At 52.8% G+C, this 16,838-nt stretch overlaps 1 protein-coding gene and 1 long non-coding RNA gene across 7 annotated transcripts in view; one reads left to right on the plus strand and one right to left on the minus strand.

Annotated features, from left to right (window-relative positions):
• The window catches only part of EPHB2 (EPH receptor B2), a 206,064-nt gene that overhangs the window by 112,490 nt on the left and 76,736 nt on the right, over positions 1–16,838 (minus strand). The window lies entirely within an intron of this gene.
• Positions 1,925–14,444, plus strand: LOC144335381 (uncharacterized). The gene is made up of 5 exons (XR_013406216.1): positions 1,925–2,031; positions 9,383–9,555; positions 9,986–10,045; positions 10,820–11,182; positions 12,918–14,444. It is a non-coding gene; the product is annotated as an uncharacterized LOC144335381 (long non-coding RNA).

The following is a 16,838-nucleotide window of genomic DNA, read 5'->3' on the forward strand; positions in this document are numbered from 1 at the left end:
AGCACCACCACAGAAATTCCAGACCTCTAAGCCTGGCTTGTGGCACTGTAGCCTCCTAACCACTATCTCTAAATACTATTTTTTTCTCTCTTGAGACACGGTCTCACTCTGTTGCCCAGGCTGGAGTGCGCTGGTGCAATCACAGCTCACTGCAGCCTAGAAACTCCAGGCTCAAGCGATCCTCCCACCTCAGCCTCCCTAGTAGCTGGAACTACAAGCATGCATCACCACACCCAGATAATTTTTAATTTTTATATATGTGTACACACACACACACATACACATATATATTATTATTATTATTTTTTGAGACAGGGTCTCACTCTGTTGCCCAGGCTGGAGTGTAGTGGTGAGATCACGGCTCATTGTAGCCTGAACCTCCTGGCCCAAGTGATCCTCCCACCTCAGCCTCCCTAGTAGCAGGGACTACAAGTGCATACCCCCACACCTGGCTAGTTTTTAATTTCTTTGTAAAGATGGGGTTTCACCATGTTGCCCAGGCTGGTCTTGAACCCCTGGGCTCGAGTGATCCTCCAGCTTCAGCCTCCCAAAATGCTGAGATTACAGGTGTGAGCCACTGTGCCCGGCCTAACCATGATTCTTACAGAAGATCCTGAGCATCTGGTGGCTGCCAACTCCACAGCAGCTGCAGCTGTGCAGCCTCACTAGGGTACCAGGTGGGAGGTGGGTCAGCCCTGCCCGGCCCAGGCAACTGTGGAATGAGTACAAAGATTTGAGGGACAGGAGATGCCCTCCCCTTAGAAGCCCCACAACTACCCTGCCTCTCAGGCCTAGAATAGCCAGAGTCTCTTCAGGCTATTTCTTGTTTGTCCTCTAGATCTCTGTTCTGATGGCCCTTCCTCTAGAAAGGCCTCTGGGCCTCCCAGGTTCAGGGTGGACCCATCCCCATATCCTAGTCCGAGTCTCCCCAGTGGGTCCCCATAGTCCTTATTGCTCCATGCACACACTCCATCCTCTCTGTGCACCAGGGGCTCCTTGTCTCTCTCCACTGTGGGCTCCCGGGGGCAGAGGCCATGGCAGATCCCACTGTGTTCTGGCCCAGCACAATGCCTGGCACATTTCTAGAGGGGCGGGGGCATTTGCTGGTCCACGGGCTGAGAGTCAGACCATATTCTACCTGGTGTTGCTTCCCCTGAGGGCCTGAAATCTACTTCCTTAGATGCCACATCCCTCTGTGGGGAAGGGCATCAGGGACTCTCCCTACTCAGGAGGTCCAGGGAATTCGGGGTGGGGCCTGGGTGATGAGGGTGGACAGGGGGATGAGACATCTCTGCTATGGACTACCTTTGTGTCCTTGAGCCAGACCTTTCTCCTCTCAGAGCCTCAGTTTCCGCAGCTGTAAACCAGGAGGGTAACTTTCATGGTGCTGGGTGGGGAAGGGCATAGTCTTCGGCCTTAGACTGGTGGCCCTGCCAAGGGGTGGCTGGTGGTGGGAGATTCTCTAGACACATCTCTCAAAGGCTGCCGCTTCCCCATTCCTAGGGTCCCCACCTCCATCATATATAAAATGTTTTGCAAATGAAACTTCAATACCCACTCCTGCAATCCAATCAATCCCCCAAAGCCCCTCCCAGGTGGAAATCCTTCTGGTGCCCACTCCACAGTAGACACAGCTGAGCTTGGCTGCCAGCTCTATCCTCCAAGCCTCAAATGGGGAACCAAATGACCCAAGTGGGCCATCATTTCCCCCATGCACCTCCTATAAGCCAGGGTAGTCTGCCCCCCCGCCCCTTCTCTTCTCTTCCCCAAGCTGGATTCAACATTGGGCGGGCCCCCTCCTCCACTCTCTGCCTGGACGTGACATTCACCAGCATCACTTCTGGTCCCATCTGCGAGCACCCCACCCCCCAGCAGCTAATCCCCACAAAGCCCTGCGCGGGGCCCAGCATGACAAGCAGGCCCTGTGCTGCTTGCAGCTTGGCTGAGCGTGCTCGGAGGGGCTGAGGCGGGATTCGGCGCGGCTGTCACTCTCCCCGTCCGCTCCTCTAATTGGATTCCCAACACGCAGAGGTCAGCAGAAACGCTGGGGAGAGGAGAATCAAAGGGAAGGGGCGTCTGGGAGATAAAGAGAGGCATTCTTCCTGGGCCACAAAGACCGCAGCACGAGGGGGTGGGAGGGGACCCCACGAGGGGCTGCCCATCTGGAGGGGGAAGGGGATGGGATGGGAGAGCCCAAGGCAGGCGACAGAGGCTGAGGGCCTATTTCCTCTAGGCCAGTATTTCCCTACGCTGCACCTCTGCCCACATGGTGCCTCGGGCCTGTAGGCCATCCCCTCGTGTGGGGTCTAGGCATCCTCCAAGGCCTAGCCTCTCACTCCTGCCTGCTGGAGGAAGCTTTCTTGGAATGCGGTGGGAAGGTTCCGGAATCCACTGGACCTGGGTCCCAATCCTGGCTTGCCACCTGCGTTCAGTGAAGTTTGGCAAAGCCCTTGCAGTTCTCTGGGGCTCAGTTCCTCTTCTGTGGAAGGTGGACAACACCAGCTGCCACCCAGGGCGGGGGCTGGAATAAAATGAAGGGATGTGAGCAAAATGTTTGGAGCAGAGGGCCCACAGTAAGAGGGGCATTCGTGGGTGTCCCTTCCCAAAGCTCCTCTGCTGGCCTGGCGAGGACAGACACAAGCCTCTCTCCCAGGCGAAAGTGATTCATAAACATAACAGCCAGGACAGACGAGAGGGGAATGGTGACCCCCAGCCTGGGCAGGGGCTTCACCACTCACATCTTCACCAACACCCTGTGCCTATCAGGCAGAGGAGGAACTCAAGGCTCAGGAAATGACGGGAAATGGCCAAGGCCATACAGCTAGAAAGCAGCAGAGTCTGGCCAGGGAGCCTGGCCCCTGTACCCCTGCAGGGCTGCTGTGCCCACCTGAGCACAACAAGCAGGTCCTGTGGGTACATGTGTGTGTGCAGGCACAACCAGTGGAGGAGGCAGGCAGGCCAGGGATGGAGCCTTGCTGCAGAACAGGCCCGTTTGCTTTAAGAACATAGGAACCACTGATTTTGCTTCATGAAAGAGGCATGAATAGGACCTCAAAGGGAATTTCTAAGAGACAGAAAATCAATGGCCCTGACATCTTGGCCCCCAGAAAGAGAGAGAGAGAGAGAGAGAGTGTGTGTGTGTGTGTGTGTGTGTGTCACACTCCACAAATTGATCCAGTCATATGCGTGCGCGCGCGCACACACACACACATATACACACACAGATAGGGCTCACATATGCTGACAAGTACCCATTTTCATGTACATCTGGCTTGATAAAATATACAGATGTACACATGAATCTGAATACTCTGGCTGATTTCCCTGCGGGTGGGTGGGCACCCATGCAAACACATACCTGCATGACCCAGTGAGCATACTCAACAGCAGTGGCGTGTACAGACGGGGACCTCCCTCCACGGCTGCACCCACACATTCTTAGGTGTGCACTTTGATCCACCACACTCAGGAGTGTGCTCCTCCCTGCACACATATGCTGGGGCAGGTCAGGCAGACACAGGAACCCACCAATACAGGGAGAGGAATGGCTCCCAGCAGGCTCCAGCGTCACCTGCACAGGCAAGCGCTGCGCGCGGCCCGCCCATGAAATGTACGTACATGCCCATAGCTCCAGAGACGTCCCAACTGCACGGGCAGAGGCTGGCTCAGTGGGTACACTAGTGCACATATGGGTACACAAACGACTCCCAGCAGGCCCAGCACACACGCATGCATACCAGGGACGCTCTGTGCTGACCCAGCACGTGCATGCACATCCCTCCCGGGTCTCCAGGGAGCTCCCACAGACAAGACAGCTCTGACAGCAGGGTGTGGGGGAGGGCAGCTCAGGACCAGGGTTGCCAGGGATACGGATGTGGGGCTCTCAAAGCTGCATGGCCTGCCCAGGCAGCACAGACAGGCCAGTGACCACTCTTAGGTCTTCAAATGTTGCTAATCAGATGGCAATGCCTTTCAGGGAGGGAACCGGGAACTTGAGGGTGGTTTCCTAGAATGAGCCAGTATAACCCTGACAGGTCCCAGGTCAAGCCTGCAAAGCCCCCAGGGCAGAATCTTTTCTCTCTAAGGCTGACATGAGGCTCTGGGCCCAGAATTTGCTGGGGACACAGCAACAGACAGCTCTGCATGGCCCCTAAGCCTCATCCAGGCCATATCTCCTGCTCCACCAAATGACCTGTGTTCAGTGACAACTATTTACTTGCTGTGTGGCCTGGAGCAAGTCACTTGGCTTCTCTGAACCCCAGTTCTCTCGTCTACAAAAGGGGATGGTCGCAACTTCGAGCATTTAGATCGCAGGGCCAGGCTGTGACAAACAGAGCTAACATTTTCTGACCATGTGCCTCGTGCCAGGTGCTGTGCAGACATTTTCTTTTCATTATCTCCTTGAGTCTTCACAACTTGCCCTGTAATACTCCATTTATTATTGAACCCATTTTAGAGATGAGGCAATCAAGGCTCGGGTAGGTGCGTCACCTGTCCAGGGCCACACAGGTAGCAGATGTCAGAGCCAGTATTTGAACCCAGGTGGCTGGCTCCCACCTACTTTGCTAAACCTTCCTGCTTGTGGGGGTCTGGAGTGGTGGGAGGCAACACAGGTCCTTATCCTCATGCCGCGGAAGGTCACGGCTGTCCTGATGGCTTCTCGAGGAGCGCCACAAGGACCAGGTAGAACAGAATCACGGACTGTTAGGTACATTCTACAGACGGTAACACTGAGCTCCAGGGTGGGAGGAGCAGGGGGAAGTGCTCTGCCGAGGTCCCAGAACCCACATTTGTACCCAGGGACCCTGACTTTGTGAGCTGCTCCTGCACTATGCAATTCACGCACCCTGGCTGGTTAAAACAGTGCCGTGACACACGCACATATTAGGTACCTGCTGTGTGCTCGGACCTGCTTAAAACTGAGGGCTCGTCCATTACCATGCCCCCCCAACTTTAGACATGTAGGCACTGCCTTGCTTTCTAGAAACTCTGCCAGCACTGGGCTGGTGCCCACCCTGAGAAACCATCCTTCCTGTGGCCGGACAATGCCTCCCTTCTCATCCTGCTCCTGTCTCCTGAGCTCCTTTGACTCCTCGGAGCCTCCTTCAAAGCCTGGGTAACTGGGACTACTGCTCTCATTTAACAATAGGGAAACTGAGGCTCAGGAAAAGAAGGTAACCAAGTCAGTCAGTCTCATGGGTGGCTAGTGGCAGAGCAGGGAGCTCTCTCTGTGCAGGGCTCCCCCGGCAACTTCCAATTCTGGGTCTGCACAGACCCAGACACACGGTGGGCTCCCACCAGCTCCTTATGAGAGAATTGGGTCCCACAGCAGCTTCTGGTCTAGGATCACACTGCAGAAATTCAGAACATGGTCAGGCCAGGGCAGGGAAGGGAAGGGAGCAGGAGCTGAAACTACAGTGGTTTATGTTTAAAAAAAAAAAAAAAGAAAAAGAAAAAAAAGGGTAAGACTGAAAAATGCTCTAGTTCCAAGACGGAGTTGAGATCTGAGGGAAATCTCAGTATCAAGAATAAGGAGTCTCCATCCATGCTTAGAAACATCTATTCCAACCACAGACAGACCTGTGGGGCGCCGTGGCCATGTCAGTCCCTCAGGAGCCCTCCAGAGGCGGCAGGAAGAACCCCATTCTCTCCATGGGCCTTGGTTAGTAGCGTCACTCCCAGCAGGGTTGAAAGGGTCCATGTCTGAGACTGGGGTGACTGAGACTCTGCAACAAGTATTTATTGAGCACCTTCTGCGAGCTCAGCACCATCCTAGAACCTGGAAATACAGCAGTGAACAAAACAGACGAAATGGCTGCTCTCGTGGAGCCCACACTCCACCCGGGAAAGACTGGCAGCTGGGGAACACAGTGGGGAATACGTGGTATGTCAGCTGGCGATTAGGACGACAGGGAGAACACAGTGGGAAAATACGTGGTATGTCAGCTGGCGATTAGGACGACAGGGAGAAATCAATCACGGAAGGGGACAGGCTGCGTGCCTGTATACAAATTGGGTGACGGGGGACATCAGTGAGGTGACATTTGGGCAGAGACCTGAAGAAGATGATGGAGCAACCACTGTGGGTATCTAGGGAAAGAACATGCCTGGCAGAAGGAGGTCAGAGTGCCTGGAGAGCGGGAGGGAAGGAGGAAATGGGAGGAGACCAGTCAGAGAGGTGAGAGGAGGGAAAGATGATGGAGGGACTTGTGAGCCATTTCTAGGAGCTTGGCGTTTGCACTGTGCAAGATCGGGAGTCTTAAAGATTCTGGCTAGACCAAGCATCCTAGGGACCCCAGACTGGAGGAGGCAGGGTGGGAGCCGGGTAGAGGCGGTCAGGAGGCAGTGGAGTGAGTCTGGACTTCAGAATAGAGGTCTGGGCTGGAGTCAGCCCAGAGAAGGCATTTGAAGCTGTGGGACTGGGTGGAGTCACCCAGGGAGAGAGAATAGGAGGCCAAGGACACAGCACTGGGGCCTTCCAAGGTGGAGAGGTCGGGAGATGAACAGGAACTGGCCACAAAGTGCTCAGAGCGAGAGGTGGAGGCGGGTGGCACCCCGGGAGCCAGTGCGTTCCCAGAAGAGAGAGCAGTCACTTTGTCAGATGCTGCTGGCAGGTTGAAGAAGACCAGGTCTGGGACATTGTGTCCATGTCTCCCACTGGCCTGGCGACATGGACATCACTGGAGGCCTTGATGATGAGCTGTTTTAGTGGAATGAAGGGGACGAATGTCTGATATGAATGTGTTCATGAGCCCTAGGAACGGGAGTCAGCAGCGAGGGGGGCTTCAGAATCAAACCAACCCAGTGACCCCGTTCCAGTCCCAGCTCTGACCCTTTCTAGCAATGAGCCTTGGGCAGGTCACTTCACCGTGCTAAGATTTCCTCATCTGAAGAATGGGGACAATAGCCCTTTTACTTTCCTAGAGTCCTTGAGAATCCAATGAGGTAACAGTCATGGAGAAAATTTACTAATGACGAAATACAGGAACTATTCCAGCAGGACAAGTACAGGCTTTGGATTTCACTTCTGGCTCCTCTGTCCATTAGCTGTGTGACCTTGGCTTGGTTATTTAACCTCTCTGAGCTTCTGCTTCCTTTTCTCTAATAGTTGTACCCAGCTTCTGGGGATTGTAAGGATTCAGCAGAGTGTTCACCAAGCCCAAGGTAGCAGCCTGGCACAGGGTGAGCACCCAATTGATAGTGCCTGAGTCTGCCTCCTCTGGGGATTCTTATTTCTGTTACTTACAAGAAGGTTCCAGCAAGAGGTACAGAGTCAGGAGTCGGACCCTGAGTTTGAGTGCCAGTCCCCAGACAAGTCATTTCATCTAACTTCTTGGGCCTCAGTTTTTACAGCTGTGAAATTGGCAAGCTGTGGCCTTGGCCCCCTTTGTTTGGGGGATGGGGGGACCCCTTTGTTTGGGGGATGGGGGGACAGAGAGGACAGGAGACAAAGCTCACGAGTTGCAAGTGAAATGGAAATGGCTGTGCACGCATGGCCCTCTCCTTGGCCTGTCATCTCATTGGGCAGGCAGGTTACTGTGACCAGAAAACACACTCCGGTTATGAAAACAGCAACTTAAACCAGCCTCCACCAGGTCCCATGGGAAGAGACTGGGAAGGCCGGAGGAAGGAGCAGAAAGCCCAGCATACCAGCAAGAGCAGGAGTCCTAGGCCAGCCCACCCCACAGGGTGACCCCTGGCCCCCCAGCCATGGGGGCTACGCAGCCCATCCTCTTCCCCGATTGATTTCTCCCTGTCGTCCTAATCGCTGTCTGACATACTGTGCATTTCCCACTGTGTTCTCCAGCAGCCTGTCTTTCCCAGGTGAAGGGTGGACTCCACAAGAGCAGCTATTTCGTCTGTTTTGTTTGCCGCTGTATTTCCAGGTTCTAGGATGGTACTGAGCTCACAGAAGGTGCTCAATAAATACTTGTTGCACCCACTTCCACCTCAGCATTGGTGAGACCCCCGGGCTCCCGTGAAACTCCAGAGAAGACCTTGGTCTCTGCCCCGGGTGGGAAGAGGCAGGCCAGCCTCAGTGGGAGCTCCTCACGGACCTGAGAACACACAGCTCCTGTGAAGAGGAGTGTGGGGTGGGGGGGTTTGGCGGGATGGTAACAGGTCCTGGAAAACCTCCCCTGGTCGCGGGAGCTGTGTGATTGGACATCTTAGAGATGACAAGGGGCTCCAGAAACAGCCAGGCCTAGGAGCCTGCCGCGCTGGGTTCTAGTCCCGGCTTCTGCCTGACAAGTACCTGGGACCCTGAGAAAATCATGCCTCCTCGTGGCCTCAGTTTTCCTTGTCTCTAAAACGGTGCTAACAACCTTTGCCGTGCTTCTCGCATGTGGGTATCATTTAGATCAAAATATCTCATGGAGTGAGTCCGAATGTTACGCAAAAGCAGCCTCCAATCTTTTCTGGAACAAAGCAGGGTGTAAGTAAAGAAATACTGTACATATGTAAGACATTATCATTACAAATGGCATTTTTCCCACCAAGCTATGGGGAAAAAAAAGGAAAACAAAACAGAAACCAGTTCAGTATGGCGCGAAGGATTCTCATTAGGATTTCAGGAGGCCTGAGTTCTGATTCCAGCTCCGTAGGCACCTGATAAGGTGAGTGAGCCTGAGCGAGCCACCTCCAACTCCCTGCCTTGCAGCCCTGGTAGGGAATCAAACAGATGTTGGTTTTAGAGAGGCTTTGCAAGTTCTGCCAATGAAGAATTAACAATAGAATGTTCCCTCCTCTCCAAGGCAGGGGGTCTGGGATGGGAGAAGGGACTTAGGCAGGTCTTGGTTTAAGAGTCTCACCTGCCATACAGCCTTGGGTAACTCTCTTCCCCTCTCTGGGCCTCAGTTCCTCTTGTGAGGTGTGAGGTGTAGAGGCTTACGGTGGGGGGAGTGAGGATAACGGGCCCCAGGGAGGGGGGTGCCCAAACAGGGTGGGTGAGGCCAGAGCAGACCAGTGGGGCCTGAGCCAGCTGCCGCAGAGCAATGAAAAGCTCTTAACCACACAGAATTGTTAACAGCTCCCAAATCCTGTTGTACCACAGGCTTAGAAAGGCTTAAACTGTTAAATGCATAAACTTCCTCAATAAACGGGCCTCTCTTGCCAGATTCTGAAGCCCAGCCAGATGAAAAGGCAGTGGTCGGAGGGCGGGGAACTTCCCCAGCTGTTTATGGTCCTGCTGGAGTGATCTGGAGGCAGCCCGTGTGCTTTCAGGGTCCAGATGAGCCAGTCTGGGGCCAAGAGCGGACAGTGCAGGGCTCTGGGGTCAGATGGCCTGGGTTCTAACCCTACTTCTTCCTAGCTGGGTCATCTGGGACTTTTCCCCTCAATTTCCTCTTCTGTGAAATAGGGATGACCTTACCTAACCCTGTAGGGTGACCAAGGGCCAGTGGATACTGCTTGTATCGGAAGAAATCAGGAGTGGAAGGCACAAAAGCATGGACCTGTCTCTGCCACCTAAGAGGGCTGTGATATTGACCAAGTCTCAGTTTCCTAGTCTGATGAGAGGACACAAGGAGGTGACTGGGCAGGAGCGGCCCACCCAAGGTGAGCATTTGGTATGTGCGGTGTGGGACAGACTGGGGGCTCTTCTCTCTGGCCAGAGGTTAGCCAGGGTTGGGGAGCCTCCTTCCCTGAGGCTTCCTTACTCCCGAGCCTTCGTCCTGGGACGGTGTTCCATCCTGCCTCGCATCTCTTGATAGGAAAGCACCTCGTCATTCAAGGCCCAGCTCCGGGTCTCCTCCTCTCCTGAGAAGCCCTCCTCGTTGCCCCAGTAGGGTCAGCCCCCTCCTTCCTTTGAGGTCCCACAGTCCTAACCATGAGCCCCTTAGCCGGTTATCTGCCAAGCTCTTCACTTCCACCATCTTGGGGGGTCCTCCGTCATCTGGAGGTAGGCAGGCCGGGGCGTAGTGTTTCTATTTCCCAGGTAAGCAAACTGAGGTTCTTTCTATCACACCCTGCTGGCCGCTCTGCATAGGGTCTACAGGATCGGGACTCAATGACCAGGTGGACAAGACATGGGCCTCAGGTATAAAAGGTGAGTACATTCTGGCATCCGTCCTCTTCAGGTTAATAAGTTGTCCCAGCAAGCTACAGAAAGCCAGGTGCAAATTCTAGCTTGGCTACTTAGTGGCTGTGCGGCCTTGGGCAGCTTGATGACCCTCTCTGGGCCTCAGTCTCATCATTGGTAAAATAGAGCTAATAATACCAACAGAAGTTTCAATAAGATAATGGAAGCATAGCATATACCACAGTGCGGGACACACAGGTGGCACTTTTCACCTCCCTGTCTCGGGCCTCCTCCAGGCCTCTCAGGACTCCCCTCAGCCTCTGAGGGCAGTAGAACTGAAACCCTGGCAGCCCTTCCACCATCCTCCCTTGGCCAAGAACACTTTTCTTCTGCTCTTCCCTGGATGGCTGAACCTTGTCTGGGGATAAGCAAGAGGCCAGGGTTTAAAAAGAAAAAAAATCACCATCATTTCCAATCATTTTTTTTCCTGGACTAATTGCCCTTTTAACCCTTGGTTCTTCTCATCCTCCCAAGCCCTGGGAAAATGGCTCCTCCTCCAGGAAACCTTCTTGGCTCTCTCCCCATTCCCTCCGAAGCACCCCGAGTCTGTAGTCATGGATGGAGCTCTCTCCTGCGCCCTAGACTGGCAGCCCCAGGGAGGGTACGGAGGGCCTTCAGCATCTGGGCAGCTCCCACACCTGGCCTAGGAACTGGTACACAGCAGGTGTCCCGGAAGTGGTATTTGAGTGAAAAATGAATGAGCTGTTCTGAAGCCCAAATTGTCCCATACTTCCTACCCAGACCACTGGGAACTTGAAGACCAGAGAGAAAGAATCATCTCATGTCCTGAGATCCAGAACCTTCCATTTAGCTGAATCAGAGAGGAGAGAGGATTGAGGTGACTGACCCCCGCCCTTCCCAGAAGCACGTACTCTGGCTGCCTCCGGGCCTTTCCACGTCCTCCTCGCCTGCCTAACTCTTGCTCCTCACTCAGCTTCCACCGGAGTGGCCCATCTTCCTGGAGGCCGTCCTCTGATCGCCTGTTCCTGGCTAATGTTCCCCTGGATGGGCTGGGTGCCTCTGTCTGCTTCCACAGACCCTCCCCGCCTGCTGTGCTTTCTTCAGCATGACCCCAGTCCCCCTGCACCTTCACTGTCTGTAGAGGTATCTGTCACCATCTCTAGGCTGGGTGGGCCTTGGGGACAGGGGTCATCATGGCCATTTCCGAGGCCCCCTAATGCCTGGCACATGACACTCAACAAGTGTTAGCTTCCTCGTCCTCTATGAAGACATCATTGAGCCCTCCAAGAAGCAGAAAAATCAAGAGCTGAATGATTTCAGTGGATGTCTGATGGATGGATGTATCATAGACAGACGGATGGATGGATGGATGGATGGATGGATGGACCAATGGATGGATAGGAAAGGGGAAGCTGGGGAGGGTGTAGAATTTTTCCCATTTTTAAGAGCAAAGGCTTGAATTGCTTGAGTACACTGGCTATGGTCCCTATCCAATTCCCTTCACAAAAGGCTGGCCTGTGTGGTCTCAGCCCTGGCCTGAGCCTGGGGGTCTGCCCGACTTTTCTGTACCCCCTCCTTTTCCCTCAACTGGGTGTCTCCACCCTGTCCTTGAAGAAAAGCAGCAGAATTTTCTGTGTGGGGGTCTAGGCCTCCCCTCCCACCCAGCACTCCAACCCTCACACCCTTCCCCAGTCAGCACAGCACAGGCTGCCAGCTGGCGGCCTCCCTCCCGGAGCCCACCCTATTGACCGCACCCCACCCCTGCAGACTCCCCCAAACACATCTGAGCCACTGGTCCAGCCTCTGTAAGAAGGGCTCGAGCTGAAAGCAGGGTGGGAAGGAGGATCCAACTCTGAAGGCCCAGAAAGGACCCCTGGCCCCTCCCTCCCTTGGCTGGGAAGCACAAGATTCTGGAGTAAAAGAGAAAATAAAGCCACAGGCATAACATCTCATGCTGGAGAGCATGCCAGCAAACAGGCACTCTCAAAGGCAGCTGCTAGGAGGGTAACTCGGTCCAGCCTTTCTGGAGGGTAATTTGGCAATGTTAGTCAAAAGCTGTAAAAAAAAAAGTGCATGCCCTTTGACCCTACAATTCCACGCCTAGAAATGTATCCTACGCAAATAGCAGCAGCCATGCAAAAAGACAGAGAAACAATGAGGCTCACCCCAGCATTTGTTTAAGATAGTGAAATACTGCAAGCAATCTATCTGTCAATCAACAGAGCAGTAGTAAATAAGTTACGGTACATTTATTCTATGGGATCCCAAGAGCTTCCCCACAATGATGTTATAGCTCTAACATGATATGCAAAGATGTCCACAAAATATTATTGTCAAAAATTCTCCTCCTGGGCATGGTGGTTCATGCCTGTAATTCCAATACTTTGAGAGGCTGAGGTGGGAGGATCATTTGTGGCCAGGAGTTCAAGACCAGCCTGGACAATATAGTGAGATACTGTCTCTCTGAAAGAAAAAAGAAAAAAAAGAAAAAAGAAAAAAAACTCATGTAGTTTAAGCAGGAGTCCATTTTTTCTTAAAACAAAAAATCAATATGTGTAAATACACATAAATCCACCTGGAAGAACCTATACCAGTTGGTTTCACGGTGCTTATTTCTAGATGATAGGATTATGGGTGATTTTAGTTTCTTCCTTTTTGCTTATCAGTAATTTCTAAAGATTCTACAAATAACCTGCATTGCTTTTGTGATAAAGAAAAGTTATTTTTTCCTCAAAATAAAAAGCTAACCAGGAAAAAAAAAAAAGTCCACAGGCAAAGACAGTGTTCATACAAGTCCTTAATCTTATTTTTATAACACTCTTCTGGGTATTTTCTGATTTACTCTGTATAACAGGCCTCTGTTTATTCTGTTTTGCAGATGAGAAAACAAAGGTTGGGAGAGGGTCAGCTGCTCACCCAAGGTCACACAGCTAGCAAGAGGCAGGGCTGGGGTTTGAAAGCAGGTCCCTGAAGCCAAGGTCAAGGAGAGGCCATGAGCTGGGGAGAGAGCAGGAGCTGCACAGCAGGGCAGGGCAGAAAAGAGGGAGAGGCTGGGAGGAGAAACCCAGCAGCTGGGAACTGGGGAGTCTGAGCTGGAGCCAGCGAATCAACATGTGCGTGCAACCACCCTGGCTAGCAGCCCCTCTCCCCATCCAAGCTAAATATTAAAAATCCCATGACGCCCGATAGCATCGCAGCAATCATGCTCACTGCGGAACTGCCTCTAGATCCCTCACAGATGCGGGCTGGCCACTGCGAGAGAACACAGCAAGGTCCCCAAAGAAGGCTAGGTTGGGGGCTCCTGCTGGGCTAGCGGAAGTCGGGACTGAGGTGGGTAAGGAGAACCAAGGAGAACAGGGATCTGGAGACAGGCAGACTTGGAGAAACTGAGGCAGGGGCACATTCACAGTCACACCTATCATACTCTGGAAAGAGTCAGAGAAACAGACTTGGGTGCAGGCGGCTGCTGCAAAGAAGGCATTCCAGGGACACCTTCTGCCACTCCCAGCAGACCTGCTGGCGGGAAGCCCCAGTGGGGACTGGGGTTGGGGAGGGAACACGGCTCTTCTAAAGCCTTCCAAGATGCCCAGTCATACAAGATGCCTTCTTCTTCGTGTCCTCAAAGCACTTTGCCTGCATGGACCTCATTTGTGGCAGGACCATACTCTGCCTCGTTCCCTGGGTGTCTGAGTCCCCTGCTCACCCAGGAGCCACTTCAGACCAAACCCTGAGTGTCAGGGTTTCTCAGGGACCCTCTGCCTGGAATGCTTTCCCCCAAGCCTTCTCAGGCCCGTCAGTTCAATGATGTCTCTTCCGGGAAGCCCTTCCTGAAGCACGGCCGCTTTCTCATCTCTATTGTTGCACAGTTCTTACCCCCTTCACTCATCACAGTCTGCAACTAGTTTGTTGATTTGCTCATTGACTTTTTCTTCTGTCTTCTCCTATCCACCCACTCAGACTAAAAACTCTGGGAGGGCACTGAATGTGCCTGTCTTGTTCATTTCCGTATCCGACTGCACCCGGAACGTGTCTGGCTCATAGTGGGTACGCAATACATATTTGTTACAGGGCTAAATGGCCCACAGAGGTTACTCAAAACGTGTGTTGAATGGTTGGCTTCCCCAGGCCCCTCCCCTCTCCCACTGTGCCCTGTACACAGTAGGCACCAGAGGAAGTTGGTGAGATTGAATCAGTTTAGCCCCCATCACTGTATTGGGAACTAGTAAGCCTTTGAACGCCATCACCGCCCACACCAGGGATGGTGGCCACTCCCTATGAAGACTCCCCCATTCTCCATCTGCCAAGAAGACTTAATCCAGCCTTATTTTCTCTCATTTATATTAACAAAGCAATGGATGTTTTCCTATTAAATTATATCTCAATAATAAACGCATCTTTTCAAACCACATCCTCTTAGAGATTCTGCTAATGTTCTGCTGCCCCAGCGGGGACGATCCCTGAGGTGGTGTTGGGGCTGGGCTTGTGTCCTCTCTTTGGCCTTAGGTCCCAGCTTGGTCCAAACATGTGTTATCACATCGTGTGTCTGAGCTCATGGTCCTGGCACCAAATCATCAGGCAGGGCTGCTTGTTTAAAAATGCTGATTCCAGCTGGGCATGGTGGCTCATGCCTGTAATTCCAGCTTTTGGGAGGCTATGGCAGGTGGATCACTTGAGGCCAGGATTTTGAGACCAGCCTGGTCAACATGGTGAAACCCCATCTCTACTAAAAATACAAAAATTAGCTGGGCATGGTGGTACACGCCTGTAATCCCAGCTACTCAGGAGGCCGAGGCAGAAGAATTGCTTGAACCCAGGAGGCGGAGCTTGCAGTGAGTTGAGACTGCGCCACTGCACTCCAGCCTGGGTGATAAAGCGAGACCCTGTCTCAAAACAAAAAACAAAAAAAAAACCCTGCTGATTCTCAGCCCCCCATCTCAGAGCCACATTCCCAGACCTGGGGGAGAGGTTTGAGTCAGACCCAGAAACCTACACTTTAACCAACTAACCAGGTGACTCTGATCCACAATAAAGATTGAGAAGCCCTAAGCTAGAGGACGAGAAAGCACTTGACCAATGTTACTTGAATGTGAGCTGGAATCACCATTCCTACACGTCCTGCTCCAGTGGGGCCAGTGCCTATGGGGCTTGGCCTGCAGCAGCCTCACATCTGGGTGACAGCAGCACAGGCCACAGCAACAGCTGGTGTCCTTCTGGGTTCCCTGAGCTCATTAATCACACCCTGACTGGCCCCCACTCACACTCAGTGGATGGCTGAGCTGGCTGGGGCCTTGGGGAGGCTGTCAGGTACAGGGGAAGATGGGTGTAGAAGGGAACCTGGAAGGGAGCCAGGGCTGGGCACACCTTACCCCTGCCCCACCTTGCACCCTCACCATCTGCAAGGAGCAGCTCTGACTCTGAGTTGGGTGACTTGCTTTTAATGCAGAGAATATGGCAGAAGTGGTGAGATGTCACTTCTGGATTAGGTTATAAAAGATTGTGGCTTCTGTCTTGGGTGTTTGCTGGTATTCTCTCTTGGCTCTCTCACTCTGGGGAATGTCACTGCACATGCAAGAGGCCCATGTGGTGAGGGACAGAGTCCTGCCAAGAACCCCGTGAGTGACCTTAGAAGCAGACTCCTCCCTGGTCGGGCCTTCAGATGAAACCGCAGCCCCAGGCCACACCTTGAGTGCAACCTCACAGGAAAATCTGAGCCAGAAGTACCCAGCTAAGCCACACCTGGATTCCTGACCCTCAGAAGCTATGAGATAATGAATGTTTGTTGTTGTTTAGAGACAAGGTCTTGCTCTGTCACCCAGGCTAGAGTGCAGTGGCATGATCATAGCTCACTATAGCCTCAAGTGATCCTCTCACCTCAGCCTCCTGAGTAGCTGGAACTACAGATGCACACCACTACACCTGGCTAAATTTTTTCTTTTTCTTTCTTTGTAGAGACAGGGTCTCACTATGTTGCTCAGGCTGGTCTGAAACTCTTGGGCTCAAGCAATCTTCCTGCTTCAGCTTCCCAAAGTGCTAGGATTACAGGCATGAGCCACCACACCTGACCTGTTGGTTGTTTTAAACTGCTAAGTCTTGGAATAATTTTTATGCAGCAACAGGTAACGAACACACCTTCTCATCTGAACACCCTGCCTGTTGCAGTTCTTCCTACACCCCTCCACCAGCCCTTAGCTATGGCCATACCAAACCTGCCTCCCTAATGGGCCAAGTTGATTCACGTTCCCAGGCCTTTATTCATGCAGCTGCATCCTCCAGCGTTCCTGGGCCACCCACCCAAGACTCAGCTCCAATGTCACCTCCTCTGTGAAGCCTTCTGTCATTTTCTGTGCCCACTGTAGCCTGAGCAGTTCCTATTAAAACAAGTCTAACACATCACCACCTTTGTAGATTTATATGTCTGTCTCCCCTGCTAGACTCTGAGCTCCAGAAGGCAGAGCCACAGTCTGATTCTTCTCTGTACTGCCTGATGCTCAGCATAAGGTCTGACAGAGCAGGCTCAGTAAAAGTTTGATGAATGAACGGACCATCAAAAATGAGTGGCTGGTTTCCCATTCACTTGTTCTGCCACCCACACCCTGTCTCACCACTGCCGTCCCCCAAGGTTGTGCACTTTTACACCCAAGGACGTAAAACCAAATTTGTTATCTTCCCCAAGAAACCAGCCCTTTCTCCTAACTTGCCCATTTCTTTCCTAGAACCATCACCTTCCTGCAAGCTGTAATGCCCTGTTCTCTGTGATTCTTCCCTCTCCTCCCTTTCCATCCTGTCTTCCCATCCCATC

Source organism: Macaca mulatta, chromosome 1, assembly GCF_049350105.2.
Source record: "Macaca mulatta isolate MMU2019108-1 chromosome 1, T2T-MMU8v2.0, whole genome shotgun sequence".
NCBI classification, from domain to species: domain Eukaryota; kingdom Metazoa; phylum Chordata; class Mammalia; order Primates; family Cercopithecidae; genus Macaca; species Macaca mulatta.